This window comes from Seriola lalandi, unplaced genomic scaffold (genome assembly GCF_002814215.2).
Source record: "Seriola lalandi dorsalis isolate HSWRI2012SDOR001 ecotype SW California unplaced genomic scaffold, Sedor1 jcf7180002054318, whole genome shotgun sequence".
NCBI classification, from domain to species: Eukaryota; Metazoa; Chordata; class Actinopteri; order Carangiformes; family Carangidae; genus Seriola; species Seriola lalandi.
Window position 1 is genome coordinate 696,962 of NW_019524871.1, and position 15,775 is coordinate 712,736.

Consider the following 15,775-nt stretch of genomic DNA (forward strand, 5'->3'; position numbering starts at 1 on the left):
CATATGATGCTTATTAAACAGCACATTGCAACTATTTAAACCATTCTGTTTTTTAATGGCGCCATTGGGTGATCCATACAGATGTAAATAACTGTGTTAGTTGCTGTGTGACTATTTTCACCCATGTTATGTTTGTAAAAATATGTTCAGTTTAATTTAAGCACACTGCCCTTTAAATATCTATGTACATCTCCAGATGTCAGTGCAGTCAAATCGGTTTTAATAATCTAAACCTGTTGTTAAGTTACTCACTTGATTTAGGAAAACAAAATTTTAGGACTCAAAAGAAAAACTATAGGGGTGCCCAGTAGCTCACCTGGTGGAGTGCGAACCATTCAGGGTGAGTCTTTACTGCAGCGGGCTGGGTTTAAATCCAGCCCGGGCCCTTCGCTGCATGTCATCACCTCTCTCACCTGACTTTCCTGTCTCTCTCTCACTGTCACTATTATAATAAAGGCAAAATGGCCAAAATATAACTTAAAAAACAATCAAAATATAACTTAAAAGCAATCAAAATATAAGCAATACGGTAGGAGGTATAGACAAAATGACTTGTTAAGATGTATGGTTGTTGTAGCAATGATTTATTGCTCTCTTACATGGAAATTCCTTTAACATTAAAATACATAACAAAACTCAGTTTTAGTTTTTCAGGGCTAAACACATGAGTAACATTCAAAATAAATAAGACTAGGAAGTGAAACAGTCACAACAAGAGCTGCTTGTCACCAGCCAGACACAACAACCATGACAAAACTTGGAGGCAGATGTGCAGCACGCTGAATGGAAGCGACTGAGGATTTCTATAATCATGCCACAGCTCTTCCAGCTAAAAGAAAGAAAATTGTGTTCCTGGGTTTTTGGACTGGAAATTTTGAACATGAAGGATATAGACAACTTTCCAAAGCTGGATAAAAAAGAGCCCGGCTCAGTGACGAGCTTAAACTGTGTCATCTTCATTGAACGGGACAAACATTTGATGGACAGTGGCCAGGGTGATTCTGCAGTGCAACATTTCTTGGTTCTTGACTGTACCATTGCAAAATAGTAACACTTATTAGCATGTTTAAGTTTGATGTTATTACAAATAAAACCCTTGGCTCTCTAGTTTTCAGCTCCCAAGTATCAACTAAACCATCAAATATCATGATATTCATAGTCAATTTAGTGTTATGGTGGAATCTGTTTCTTAAAGAGAAAACTAGAAGGGCTTTGACCCCAAATCAATAAAGTAAATACACTTTAAATCAATTACCAGTAACCATTAGTACCAGTAAACTCAAACTATTGTAATGTATATATAAGGATAAAGCAGAGGGCCAAAATGAAACTCTGCTTTATGTTCACACACTGCTTGGTTTTAACTGTATCTCTCTCCCCACCTTTTGTTCTCTGTTGTTTCTGGATTTCATTCAGAGTTCAAACAGGTTCATTAGCAGAGTGATTACAGTTGGAAGGAGGACATCCATTAAGAAAATGCCAGCGTGTGTGTGCGTATGTGCGCGTGGGTGTGTCTGTCATCATCATGTAAATGTGTGCATGCATGTGTTTGCCTAACCGCGATCACAATGCGTGTGTATCAATCACTCCACTGTGGGTGACGATGAGGAGCTGTTTGTCTTTCTCATAAAAGAGAAAGGGATCAAAAGGGCTGGTCTACCAGCTGGACCTTCAATCACACTGGGACAACGTGACTTTTGAGCCTTGGGCAGCTGGAGCTCTGGGGACTAATGGTGTGCGTGTGTGTGTGTTGCACCCATTTAATCAGGGTCCCTGCACAGTTTCCATTTCCAAATTCCATGTTTATCCTACACTTTAAAGGATGATTCTGGTTTATTACAACATGAATCTTATATCCAGCAGTTCCATTAGTTCAATCAACAGCACAAAGTCCGACGAGTCAAGAAATATGAGTCAAACAGTTTATAAAAAAGCCCCAATTTTAGCGAGATTATATAAACTACTTTACGTGGAGATTTTTTTTTTTTTATCAAGTAATCTGCCAATTATTACCTTGATTAACAAATTGTTTATTCTATTAAATGTCAAAAAGTATTGAAACAAGCTCAATATAATTTTCCAGAACCCACAGTGACATCTGCGAATGGTTTGTTTTATCTGACCAACAATCCCAAACTCAAAGACTTTTCATTTACTATCAGAGATGACAAAATATTGTATAAAATTGCCACATGAGAAGCTGGAACGAGCCAGTTTTTGGCATTTTTGGTTGAAGAATGAAGTGATTATCAAAATAGTTTCCAGTTGCTGTTCCTTTGATATTTATATTAGACAAGTTTGGTCAATTATTCAACGTTTTCTGTTCTTTCTTTCTACCAAAACAAATTTTGGCTAACCATCTGACTGCTAGTGTTTTTCTGCCTTGTCTAACTTCTTTTTTCGGGGTGGATGGATGGATGGATGGATGGATAGATAGATACTTTATTTATCCCCTAGGGGAAATTCATGTGTCCATTAGCTCATTGTCGATAATAACAGTTAATAATAAATAAACAGTAACTAAATGAGTCCACTCTCTCTGGCTGAGGTGTTGTGTAGCCTGATGGCAGTGGGAAAGGAGGATCTCCTCTGCTGCAGCTGTAGATGTCACCATGTCCCCAGAACTCAGCAATGAACTTGCTATGATGATGTTATAAACAATAGAAATGTCGACCAAAACTATGAATGTAAGAACTAAGTTGAAATAAACTGATGAGAGTGACAATGTAATTCTCCATGATTCAATATATAAGCTTCTCTCAAATTGAGTGTTTGAGAATAGTATTAATTATTTTTGCTGTGTATTACAATCCAATGACTATTTTGGGGAGTCTTGGGGTTTAAGATGCTGTCTATGTAATTGCAACATCCCTTGTTCAAGCCTGGCTAAGGACCTATGCTGCATGTCATCCCCCGTGTCTCTGTCTCCTCTATTCTTGCCATCTTACCACTGTGCCCCTGTAAGGATTATATTACCAAACTTGAGGGTTTAAAGGCTGTAAGTTTTCTCTGCAGCTGAATGTGATTTCTTGAAGTGGGTGGTGGTGATTGTAGCTTGACAAGCACTTTGGCCATTGTTGTCTTTATAATACAAGAGGTTATAATACGCCCTCTGAGCAGCGCTACATCTTCACGGCAGATTGGAGGCTGCAGTGAGTCGCTCTCTAGAAGTGACCAGGGCTAGCTCATTAGCATGCTAACTCAAGTACGACATAAGACATGATATAGACAAGAGTAAACATTGGTGCTGCTTTCCGCCGCTGGAGACAACTCTTGCTGAGTAAAGGAATGAAGTTTGATGCTGTACTCACAACGTTTCTTCTAGACTGGTAAGTAAACAGCTCTTAATGCTAACGCTAGCTATGTAGCAATAGTAAAACTAACAAATACCTCCTTAAATAATTAAGCGCTATTAAGTGAGAGGTGGGATAGGGAAAAGGATACTTATTTGATGACATGTATAAATACAATGTGCTTGATCACATCTCAAAAATAAACTTTTCAAGGAAATTATAATACAGATAAACTGCTTGAAAGCCAGGATAAGCTTAACCCTAATATTTCAATCAAGCCACTGCAAACTCAGCCCAAACACCAAACCGTGCAGTGTACTTTAAAAGGCATAAACATGTACTTACCCATTGCTGCACATGAGCTGTATTCTCACAATGTTTCCGCCAAAACATCAGCTGACACCTCTGAGAAACAAACACAAACGCTGAATTATTTCCAAGTAAACAAAAACAAATTCCACATCCTCTTATCTTTCCTAACTTTTTGCAAGTTGTATCATTTACTCAAGCCAACACAGGTTGTTCCCGCACTGACACTCATTTGTAGCTGGCTGTGTAACCCGGTGTGGCTGTGGGATCATCTGTGATATGGCACAGATGAAAATACTAGCTGCATGTTGTCAAATGAACAGGAATGCACAAGCTATTGCAACCGGAGTTCAGCAGCTACACAGACGAGATGAGAGTTCAAAATCCTTGCAAATTCTTGTCAAAGCATTCCAAAGACATAACTTATCATGTTTCCTCCATATTTTCAAAATGTCACCCTACTTGCTTTTCTGCCTGATATAAATCACACTTCTGCTTCACAAAGAAGAGTAGATTTTACCTGGGTGTGTGTAAGCGAATACATTCGCAAGATGTGGGACGCTATAGTGTGTGTGTGTGTGCGTGCGCGTGCAAATGTGGAGATCAAGGCTGCCGCTGAAGCATGACTGCAGAGTTTTAAGAGCTTCACACGCCTGTTGAACCTGTCATGTTGACAGTTATTGTCTGTGAGCCTTGTTCGTACTGCCCCTTCTTCTGAGAATATCACTTCCTGTTTTTGAAACACAATGATTTCCTCATCAAGTACAAACACGGATGATCCAGAGCGGTGCTTTCCATGGTGCCACCATAATGGATGACCTATCCTTTATAGCTCTGAGAGCGCATGAGCTGGTTTCACACAGTTGACCAGCTGAGTTGTTAGCTGACGCTGAGTCTCATCTGGGATTTGAGCATTTCTACATTACTCTGACTCCACACTGAGGTTACAGGATACTCATTTCTGAGTTTTGACAGTCGGGTCATTAGCCATCACAACTGGACCCATGAAAAAAAGACAGCCAACACTTGTTTGTTTAGCCTAACGGTGGACGAACATGACACTGAGTGTGTGAGAGCTGCTGATGACAACATGAACAACATATATCATCTGGTAGGAAGCAGTGTTAACATTACCAAGCTAGGCTAGCTAGCTTCCACTTTCTGCTTAAAATAGAAACTTAACAACAGCTGTGACAAGGATTCAAATTTTTTGCTTGACTTTAATTTGATAAACTGTATCAAATATTACCCTTATCCCTCATCTGGTTATGATACATGGGCCTTTGGGAGTCACTTTGAAATGTTTATCTGTTTCAACATGGAGACATTACTGAGCTGAACTTCAACTTGGCTGAACAGTGCAGTACGCCTGAGGAGAGACGTTACAACCAACAACTCTTTGACACCTATGTCTGTTTATTTGTGTCTGTGACATACCTACTGTAAGTATTATAAGCATTATGAGGATGCTAGGGGTGGGTGTGACTCTGTTTGCATGTGTCATGACATCACTCAGTGTGTTCCCGGTCTTTCTGAGGACTCTGTGGGTAAACAGGTTGTGAGAAGAGGTTTTGTAACAACAGATCAAAGGAGGAGGTGTGTTGCAAATGAAGTGAATAACAGTGTAGGGAAAGAGATAACCGGTGTGGCGACTGCAACCCTGCCAACTTGTTCAAAGGTGGAGGAGAGGTTGACGCAACATCTAAATATATCCGGCTGTGTGTTTAAGAGCTCTGTCGTTACCTTGTATGTCCAGTTTTAGTGGAGGACTGAAGGATTATAATATGTCTTCTATGGATTTAGAACATTTTTGAAGCCAAGACTCAGGCAGACCTTTCAAAGCCTGTTGTGTAATTTCAAAAATGCATGGTCACCAAAGCAGAACTCAGAATAGTGAGAAGTTGGTGGAAGGTTTTTGACCCTGCAGCAGTGATAGCTAAATGCATGGAAACAGCTTGGGAATGGTTTCAGACACATTCTTTAGGCAGCCTCAAAAAAGGTTGCTTTTCTTTTTTTTTTTTAGTCTCTTTGGAATCTGAATGATATTTCAGTCAAAAGGCGAGAGCAAAAGCCTGTGGTTGTGTGGGTGAAATTCGGATACCATCCAACGTTCAAAGCCTTGAAATACATATGCCACACAATGTTAAAGCATTCCTTTTCACAATTTACAATGCATAAACATGATGGTTTACAGAGGCCCAGGGTGATTATTTGCACTGAGGTCTAGTTTCAGCTATTTCAGGCTTTCTTGAGGCCGCCCCACAAAGTGGTTCTTGAAAGTGTTAAACCACTGGCCCCCCAACCTTGGTGAACACAAAACACTGACTGTTTAGACTTCAAATATCCAACACAGATTGTCCAGACAGCACAAGCTACAAAGAGCAACTCACGCCTAAATGAGACAAAAATAAACCGTTCGGGCCTTTGTGCTGTTTAATTGCCTTCAGCATTTCACACATTTCAGATTTTTATGAATGAGAGAGGTCTGCTTAACTTTCAAATGTAAGCGCCATCTCTGTGATTTCCTGACAGCAATGTATTGTTCCTGATAAAAGACGTGACATATAAATCACAATACTGTTTAAGATAAAGTCTGACAAGTTACACCTTAAAACTCGACTTTGCTCCGGGTCATGTATTCGTGGCATCGTCTTTCTGCATATACAGAACATGAACTTACTGTCAGCAGCTCTGATAACACAAGAGAGAATGCACCAATTTCTCATTTTTCAAAAGTTGTGAAAAACCTAAGCAGAGCAGCATCTCCACAAGGGCCCCACTGATCTTGAAAGACTGTGACTTCTCAGTTTGCATTTGATACGGTGTCTTTTTAGCAGCCACACGAGAAAGCCAGTTACGGGAAAACTGCAAAAGGGAGAGACAGGACGAGCTCCTGGGCCTTCAGAAGTCTTGTCAAAAGCTTTTCCTTTCTATGCTTTGTCCCACCGATATTCATCTTGCCAGTTGAAAAGTGAAGACGGCAAAAACTTCGGGCTTGAAAAGAACTTTTCAACTTCTAAGAGGCACCTCGCAACAGGATTGAATATTTGAAAAAAGAGAGAGAGAGAGAAAAAAAAAAGCCTGAAACAGAAGGAATGGAAGGGACTTCCACACTGAGAGGCATGTTAAAGAATCAGATACCGCGTTTGGAAAATGGAGCGAAGATGAATATGGCATTGTCCTCTGGTGAAAAGAGGAACCAGACGCATAGAGAGTGTGTTGATTCTGGCGTGCTTTGTGTGCTCACATCCCTAAAATCAATGTGACATATCCCAATAAATATATACTTAAGCTTTCTATATAACCTCAGTTTAAATGAGCCTGAGTGTGTGTGTGTGTGTGTGTGTGTGTGTGTAAACAGATATAAACAGATGTAATAGAAAGGGCGAGATGTGTGTGTACGTGTGTGCGGTGCTCTGCATATGTTTATGTATTAGCGTCAACCATCAGTAACACCTTGTTATACAGAATTCTTCTCAGAAGTGGCGTCCTGCAGGCGCGCCATTAAAAGAAAAGTTTAATAAAGTCTGAACACCATTTATTTTATCTGGAAGATCAGTGAGGCCTTTCAAAATTTGCAGAGCAAAAACTTTCACTCCACATCTTTTTACCTCAACTCTGCTCGTCTCTCAAAAGAAAGCTGACTTCATCACCACACCTCGAGAGTTTGACGAAAATGAATGCTAAGCTCTTGAATCCTTTCTTTCTTTCGCTCAACGGAAAATGAATAAATGATATTCCTCCCTTTAATCGACGCACTCAGCGATAACAAAGAGACTTTGAGACACTTTGAGGACACCTAACGATCAGAAGCATCAGGAGGTGCTCTTCGTTTTCGTTGACGGACAGGCAGATCAAAAAGCAAGCCCCTTAAATGCTTCTACCCACTTTAGAATAATCTCGCTTTTTCCCTCTTTCAAGCACAAAGTGGGAAGAGAGAATAATCGTTTCATCTTTACTCTCTTTTCCAGTTTCAAAGTTATTTTGCCCGTGATAAAGCGCTCTGTATTGACGACTTCGAAGGTGCCTTGTCTCTTGAAAGAAGTGACATTTTATCTATATATAGTGTTAGAGTGTGCTTCAATTTAACTTTGTCTGGCACAGAGCGCGTCTAGTGTTGATGTGGCTGACAGCTGCTGGTTGAAAGACACGGGGAAAGAACTGAAGATTCAAATGAAGTTTTGCCATGACGACAGGGGCTTGATGTATGCTAATCAATCGATGGGGTAGAAAATATGCTTGCTGGTGGAGAGAGAAAAGGGAAAAAGTGTGAGTGACAGAAACTTGTCAGACAGCACTCACCGAGATATCAAAAAGTCGCAAAGTTTGCGTCGCCACACAAGAGCCCAAATCGCATGTGGTATATGCTACAAAAGGTTTGAGTTGAAACACGTTGCATTTGATATAAAGGAAGAGAAATTGGGACAATTCTCCATATGGTGTGGCAGCAAGTAAGAATCTTCTTTTTTTTTGACAAGAGAGGGGGGCAGGCTTTGTCTCTCTGACACCTATGGTGAATTCCTGAGAAAATTCTCCATCGAGGTCTGTCTGAACTTCTCCCATCCTTCAAAAGGACGCGGGCCATAGGATGTGGAATTTACATCACAAAAGACCCTGAACTGTCCCAGCAAGTAAAGGTATGACGGATGATCAAACAGGCACATCAGAACAAATATATAAAACATCAACGTATAATAGAACAGATTGTGGGAGACGGACAAGACATCTGCTTTAAAGAACGCTCAGCTGAGGCTAAAAATATTCTTTTCACTATAGTTTATCAGACTTGTTTAGAGTAATCTCGTAGCCAGACGAGTACAAGTTTACCACCTTGAAGCTGCTCTCCAGGCTACCTGACATGGAGCGTTGGGGTAAAACCACAACATCTGAGCTGCTGCTGTTCATTTCAGCGTTCAGCTCAGCAGCCGGAGCTTTCATAACACAGTAAAAAAAAAAAGAATCCATTCCAGATGTGGATCCCTGTGGAATTCCAGGAAACGCATACTATCTCCACTGATCTGTTCATCCCCATGTATGTCTCATATGTGTCAAAAACAACAGGTTAGGATGATTCAGACATTAAATTCAATCCCTGGTGAATAATGGCAGAGACACGCCGCGCTGGACCTGTCATGTTTCATGTCTTAAACGTGGACTTATCAAAGTATTTCTGGCCTCCGCTCTATATGGAGGTCCTTAATTGCATGTAGTTAAGCCGCTACATGTGAAGATTTAATCATGGGCCTTTCTGTTAATCAAAACAGACCCACATCATTAAGAAAAAACAAACATGAGAGTGTCATAAAAATTTTAAAGCCTGCAGAGGAGAGTGAGGAGACTCAGCTTTTCTCTTTTTTTTCCTTGAATGTCAGGACCACAAATGTTTCTTCCAAGCTCAATGTTAGAGCAATAAATCCTCACATACTAACAACCGCACTCATGTATACAATCTCTGACTCACATTTACGCTCACAGAATAGATGTGCTCATGTTGGCACACACACACAGACACACACAAGGAGCTGTGTTATCACCAAATGTGATTAACACTGTAAAACGATTAACATCAGGGTATTTATTCAAATCTAGACATCAAACACATTCTTTCTACTGTTTTATCTCCACAGATCACAGAAGTTACTGTCAGGGGAGAAAGGCGCCTTCCGATCGGCTCAGCGTCCAGCGCGGCCGGCCAAACAAGGCCCGCGCTTTCAGCACGACTCTCTCGCTCTCTTTCATCATTTACAGAGGGAGCGTGCCGTGCCAGCACCGTCCTCCTCTAGAACAAGGCCGCTCGCTGTCGGGAGGACAATGGACAGTAGAGCCGGAGGTGGCAGTGGACTCATTGTGACGGGTGATGTCACCGGCATCAGACCCCGACGCTGCCAGACACCGAGCGGAGGGTCGACGGGTCAAGAGTGAGGGCGGACGGCAGAATGGTAACAGTGACACGAGGCATGAATGGAGAGTGTGTGTGTCTCTGTGTGTGCTCGTGGCTGAAAGAAATATGCCCTCTAGATAAGCCAAATATACACAGTCATGTATAGAAACAGAAGGAATGAGGGAGATCCAGACAAGACGAGCTTTTGAGCTACTGCAGGCTGGTGATGGCTCCTGATAAAACAATCATGTGGCTTGTAAAGTTGACTCAGTGCACAGCCCTGGATATAGGACAACAGTTTTGTCACCCTCTTCAACTCTCACTGCAGAGAAAGGCAGTTCAAAGTCCAACAGGAGTTACAACACTAATATTCTATCTGTGAGCAACATCTTCGCATAATAATTAGTAAGTCAAAGACATACACACGTTCATTTACTGATAAATTGTCAGATACAACGCATCCTTTTGTTTTCATGCTCATCCATAATCTATTATAACAGTACATAGATATACACTAGAAGGCAGAGTGAGTTCAAAATGTATTTTTCCTTTTTCCACTTTGTCTCATATAATACAAATAAATCATGTTTCTGAGAGATTATTTTAACAGCTTGGTATATTTCAGCCACGAGCAGAGCAGTGTGAGTGTCAGATACTCTGGAGGACCACAAAAAGCATTTTAAATCAGCTATTAGGGCCCTTGCCTCAGATTCAGGCCCCCTAGTGGAAATTTACTGTATTAGTACATTTCTGAGAGAGTTTAAAAGTCAGTCATGTTGCTTTTACTTGAGGGAGATTTTACAAAAGTATTTTTTTTTACTGCACTACATTAGATTTTAACAAGACAGATAATGCTGGATTTCCAGAAGTAGAGGTGAACAAGTGGAAACTGCTCAGCTGAAGGGAGATTTTCTCAGTGAGGAACAGAATGATTAGGGTTAGCACTTGTTGTGCTGCACCTCAAACATCTGTTAGAACTGCATGGCAACGATCACATCCACAATTGTTCTGGTTCTTTTCCCTTCAGAACAGCACAATAACACTAATTCCTACTCACAGGATAGTTGAGAGTAGCTACTTTCTACTTTTACTTAATTGCAAAATGTATACACAACAGAATAAGTTTACCAGTAATAAGTACTGCACTACACTACAGTAGTAGCAGTACAGAGTACTACACTGCCTGTGGCGGTTTTCCACAGTGTGGACGGTAGAGTTCCTGATTAATGAAAGGGTTGTATAATGTCTTTATACAAAGAGCTTTGCCAAGTCATGAAAATAACCCTTGATGATGTCATACTGACATCATCAGAGGTTATTTGAGTTCGGGATTAGAGACAATCAGCTGTTAATGTGTGGGAAGGAATTAAGACATATTTTCAGAGGTTAATTCATCCATTCATTAACCATAGCTCTCATCCTTTTAGGGTCGCAAAGGGGCTGGAGCCAATCCCAGCTCATATTGGGCGAGGGCAGGGTACACCCTGAGACAGGTCGCCAGTCATCAGTCAATCACTAGGCTGACATATAGTGACAAACAACCATTCACACTCACAGACAATTAAGAGTCACCAGATAACCTAACCTGCATGTCTTTGGATTGTGGGAGGGGGCCGAGGAGAACAGGCAGCATGTCTGAAACATTGCAGCGCCTATAATATTTTCAGTGGTGAATTTAATGCACTTTTCAGAGTGGGTGAATTGGAAAACACTGTTAAACTAGGTGAAAAACATGCGGATGAGATTTATGTTGGGACTTTGTTCCATCAGTTGTCTCCACAGTCACACTACACTGGGATGATCAATTGTCACGCTGATGCTTGTTTTCATGTCTGATTCCCCACATCCGTGGGATCGGGTTTATATTTACCTGTGCTCCTGTTTAATATCAGCTAAGTCAAGTATTTCTACCTGAATTTCCACCAGTAGCAACATTTAGCGGCCAGTGTTTCTGCTGTGTTGTAGACACACTCAAGAATGCAAAACAATCCTCTCCGTCTGCTGATTTGTAAATTGAAAAAGAGAACAAGAATACCAACAAGGATGCCGTTGACATTACAGCCATAACACACATTGTTTCTGTCTACCTGTCTGGAAGAAGCAGAGTAAACACATCCAACCACCCAGTCACCCACCCAGCCCATGCCCACTTTCTCTGGTATAATTTGTTGTTTTAGTAATTACAGACACAGCTTAGCTGTGGCTGGCAAAATGTTTGCCGTAGTTTAAAACAATTAAACCAGCCTGAATTCACCATTGTGTTAAACCTAATGGCCAAAAAGAGGCTTTGGACTTTTTAGTTTTGTTGGCGTACATCTTAACATACAAACCTGAGGGTACAAGTTCCTTAAAGGACGAGTTTGACTTTTTTTTTTTATACCACTTTCATATCTGTTTGTGAAACAGTTCCAGCAGATCAACTCCCATAAAACCATAACTTATCACTTTTTGTATTAAGAGAAAAATGAAACCAATTCATTTTCCTAAAGAAGAAAAGATGTTGCTGCTTTTTCAGATCACATCTGCATGTGGTTCAGAGCACAAATTATTGCCTAGAGGAGTAATGACCTTTGCATTTGTGCACAAGCTCAGTGGTTTCACCTTTAAAGCTGGTGATGACTTTTCCAATGAAATCTTTTGTCCTTCATTATACATTTAACTGGAGAAAGGTCTTGTAAAACAATGGCTTGAAGTCATTTGGCAGAAGACTGTCCTCCCAAGCCAAATGATAGCATTATTCATTGCAGCAAATACCCCCCAAAAACATACTCTATGTTTATGTTCAAATGAAAAAGAAAAACCTTTAGTGGCCGTAGATGTGATGACACTAAAAAAGGATGTAATGTTGTTATAGAGTCACAAAGTCTACAGAGGGAGGAAGTTGGCGTAGGTTGAATGGGTAAACAACACACTGGACTATGACATGCGAGATCACTATTTTGCTTCCTCTTTCCTACCAGCAGTCAACTTTGGTTTCTTTAAAACCATGACCACAATCGTTCCCTAACCAAGTCGTTTTTGTGCCTAAACCTAACCAAACCCTGACCACGGTGGTGTTCAATTCAAAAACAGGTTTATTTTTCCTCGGTTTTGGAAGCCATACTGACGGATGATGTCGTCCTGCCAATACGGGGGTCAGATCACAGCGGAGGGGTCAACAGTGTTTGTTTTGTCACTTTATCTGAAGGACTTGTTGAATACCGGCCCGGACTCATGTTCAAGAAAGGTACCACGACAGAGTTATTATGTTTATATATGATGCTTTTACATTCATCTCTGTACATAAGCTAAAGATATTCTGATAAGACGGACTGAGTGCAGTGTCATCCAACCAGAATTCTTTAGTCAAAACGTCTAATAACCAACAAATAAAAGTGACAGTAAAATGAAAAAGAGCTTTGTCTATAAGTATCAGGTTAAATGCAGGAATGGATGAAAACCGAACATGGGACTTAAAAAAAAATACGATTTAGCTATTTTTACAACTATACATCACATTTATTACATTTCTAAGAGCAACTGACTTGAAACCATTGAACATTTTCAACGTTTTTGAAGCTGCATACAAATAAAAGCGGAGATGCAAGATGTCTGCTATGTAAGTCTTCAGTCTTTCATCTTATTTTTATGCAGCTGCTTCAGCTGTATAAGCGATCCCAGCTATGGAAACACTACTTGTGTGTACGTGTGGGAACATCAAAACAGTTTTAATTGTGGCTAATCCTGGACTAAGATTATTTCTAATGGGAAATCTTCAGTGGAGATGCTTCAGCTCAACTTCCATCTGGGATTATTGAACTCTTTCATTCACAGGCTTATATCTCAGTGTGGATAATCAGCCTTTCGTGTCTTGGATTGCCATTTAAAAAAAATATAAATAAATAAGTAAATATGATATATATGGTTCTGTGTTTCTGGTGTGCATCTCCACATGCACACACACACACACACACACACACACACACACACACGCACTTGTTTATCTACTGTAATGTGGTGATACTGTAACCTTCCTAGATGTAGCCTAGTGTGAATTTGAGATGTGTTCTTCATTTTTTTTCTGTTTTTTTTTTTGCTTTTTGGAAAGGAACATGAGGCCTAGGACGCCCATGTAGGTCAAAAACAAATCCTGCGCCTCAAGCTGGGAAGCCAGAAACTTCTTTGAGCATCTGAGGGAAAGGAGCAGGAGCACTGAGTTTCTTCCAGGTGCTGCTTTTCACAGTGGTAATCCTGCCACGGCGTGACTGTGATTTTTACAGAAAATCTCTCCAAACAGGGCCCAGATGGTGGGAGGTAGAAGCACACACACATACACAGAAAGCACATTCATTCACAGACACACACACACACACACACACACACACACACAAGACTGTATACAGACATAGGCGTACACTTGCGCTTATAAAGTACAAAGCTCAGGCACACACACGCACACGCACACACACACACACACACACGCTAAGACTAAAGGTGAGAACTGACTTGTTGCTCCTGGGTGGTCTCTGTGTAAAGATAAGGGCAGGCAGGAATAAAGCCTGTTGGTTACATTGAGGCACAAGTTTGGGACTGTTTCGTTATGTTCCTCTTTTATACACATGTGGAATTTCTGCGGCAAAAATAAGAGCTTGTTCTTTTCTAAGTTTAGCTGCGATTACAGAGGGCTCTCTTAATGACAATGAGTCAGGACTGAAGCTGTGTAAACCTCCTCCTCGGCTCTATTTCTACTCTCATCAGCTCTGTTTGTGGAGGAGTTATACGTGTCCTAATACGAGAGACACCTCTGCTTTGTATTGGTGCTGGTCAGGCATGAAGATCCTGACAGTGGTTAGCATGTGGAGGATGTGGATATGGAGGACGTTTGAAATGAAGAGATAAAAGAGTTAATCTTCTACCGTTCCTAAACCGATTCCCTCCATAGCTCCCTATTTATGTACAAGGAAAAGAAAGGAAAAAAAAAAAAAAAAACTTGCTCCATCTCTCTCAGCCTTTCTCCATCTCTCCCTTTCTGTTTCATGTGGTTACTGGAACAACAATGTACATTCTGAGTGCTAGGCCTTTGATGTTGTTGCATTCACCGAGCCGTCTTAAACCGGAGGAGAAAAAGACGCAGGAGAGATTCTGTGGTGTGCTTTTGCTCTCTCTCCCTCTTTCCATCTCTCTCTCTCACTGGCAAGGCATCTGACATCTCCCGGCAAAAGACAAATTCGGTTTCGCCTGTTAAGTCGTCAGTCAAAGCTGTGCAAGATTTTTTTTTTTCTTTCTTGCTCTCTCTCTCTCTCTCTCTGCCTCTTTCTCTTCCTCTCTCTCTCTGTCTTTGCTTCATTTCCGTGGATGCGGTGTTGTGAAGGCCGCTTACATGCTTTTCAAACAATAACAGTTCAGCCCCCCCCACACACACACACACACACACCCCACACCCCCACCGCAAGTTTCCTCTCTGCCAGAACCCTACACATGCCAGCACATCCTTTAGAGAGCCTTGAACCGACAACAAACGCTAAGCATTTTCACTGCCGAGAGAAAAGAGGGGCCCATCCGCAAGCCCCTGTGTAATTAAACTAGATCTAATACTGTTATATGTTTCTCTTAGTGAGGAGGAGCGTTTCAGGGGCCTCTTTCGCACAGCAGTGAATAGATGTTTCCCGGTCAGCACAAAGCCCTGCACAGAGAAGAATAAAGCTATAGGAAAAGGACATTGCAGGTTTTTTAAACTTGCTCTTGCAGGCCTCAGAGAGTGAGACGCGCTCTACAGTGCTGACCTCAAAGAGCTCACAAAACTGTAACGATGAATTTTATACTGTCTTTGAGCCTCACCGTGTCTCGTCTTACAGTCACTATGAATTCTGAAGCTTTTAGCAAATGTTACTCTAACAGGAGAAAACAGAGCACTTGTAGGGGACTTGTTTCATCGGTGGATATGGTGCTAGGGAGTATTTAAGACACCTAGACAGTGTCAAAATAAAGTACAAGTGCGTTCATTGTAATGAAGCCAGCCAGTTCAACAATGTGGCTCATAAAATATCTAGAAGTGACTAGACGTATGTTATATATTATTTGCGTTGGGTACTTACATTATCTCAAATGATTCCAACAATTCTCAAACCTATAGAAATACGTGATTTTAACCATGTTGACAGTATGTTTAATTTAGTCGCCTGTCAATGGCGTCAAATGCCATGTGCACGAGTCGGCTAAAAACTGACCTTTTATCCAGTTTTAAGCCACTTACACTTTTTACACCATGGTTGTTCTCAAATATGTATTTTGACCAAATGAAGGATTTTAGTCA

The 15,775-nt window shown here is 40.9% G+C and overlaps 1 protein-coding gene and 1 long non-coding RNA gene across 2 annotated transcripts in view; one reads left to right on the top strand and one right to left on the bottom strand.

Moving 5' to 3' along the window:
- The window catches only part of LOC111655473 (axin-2-like), a 33,931-nt gene extending 30,065 nt beyond the window's left edge, over nucleotides 1–3,866 (bottom strand). The window contains exon 1 of the mRNA XM_087174144.1: nucleotides 3,639–3,866. The gene's annotated coding sequence lies outside the window, so the exon portion shown is untranslated. The remainder of the gene's footprint in view (nucleotides 1–3,638) is intronic.
- Nucleotides 3,175–11,119, top strand: LOC147819096 (uncharacterized). The gene is made up of 3 exons (XR_015437288.1): nucleotides 3,175–3,329; nucleotides 9,230–9,541; nucleotides 10,911–11,119. It is a non-coding gene; the product is annotated as an uncharacterized LOC147819096 (long non-coding RNA).
- Nucleotides 11,120–15,775: the final 4,656 nt, after the last annotated feature.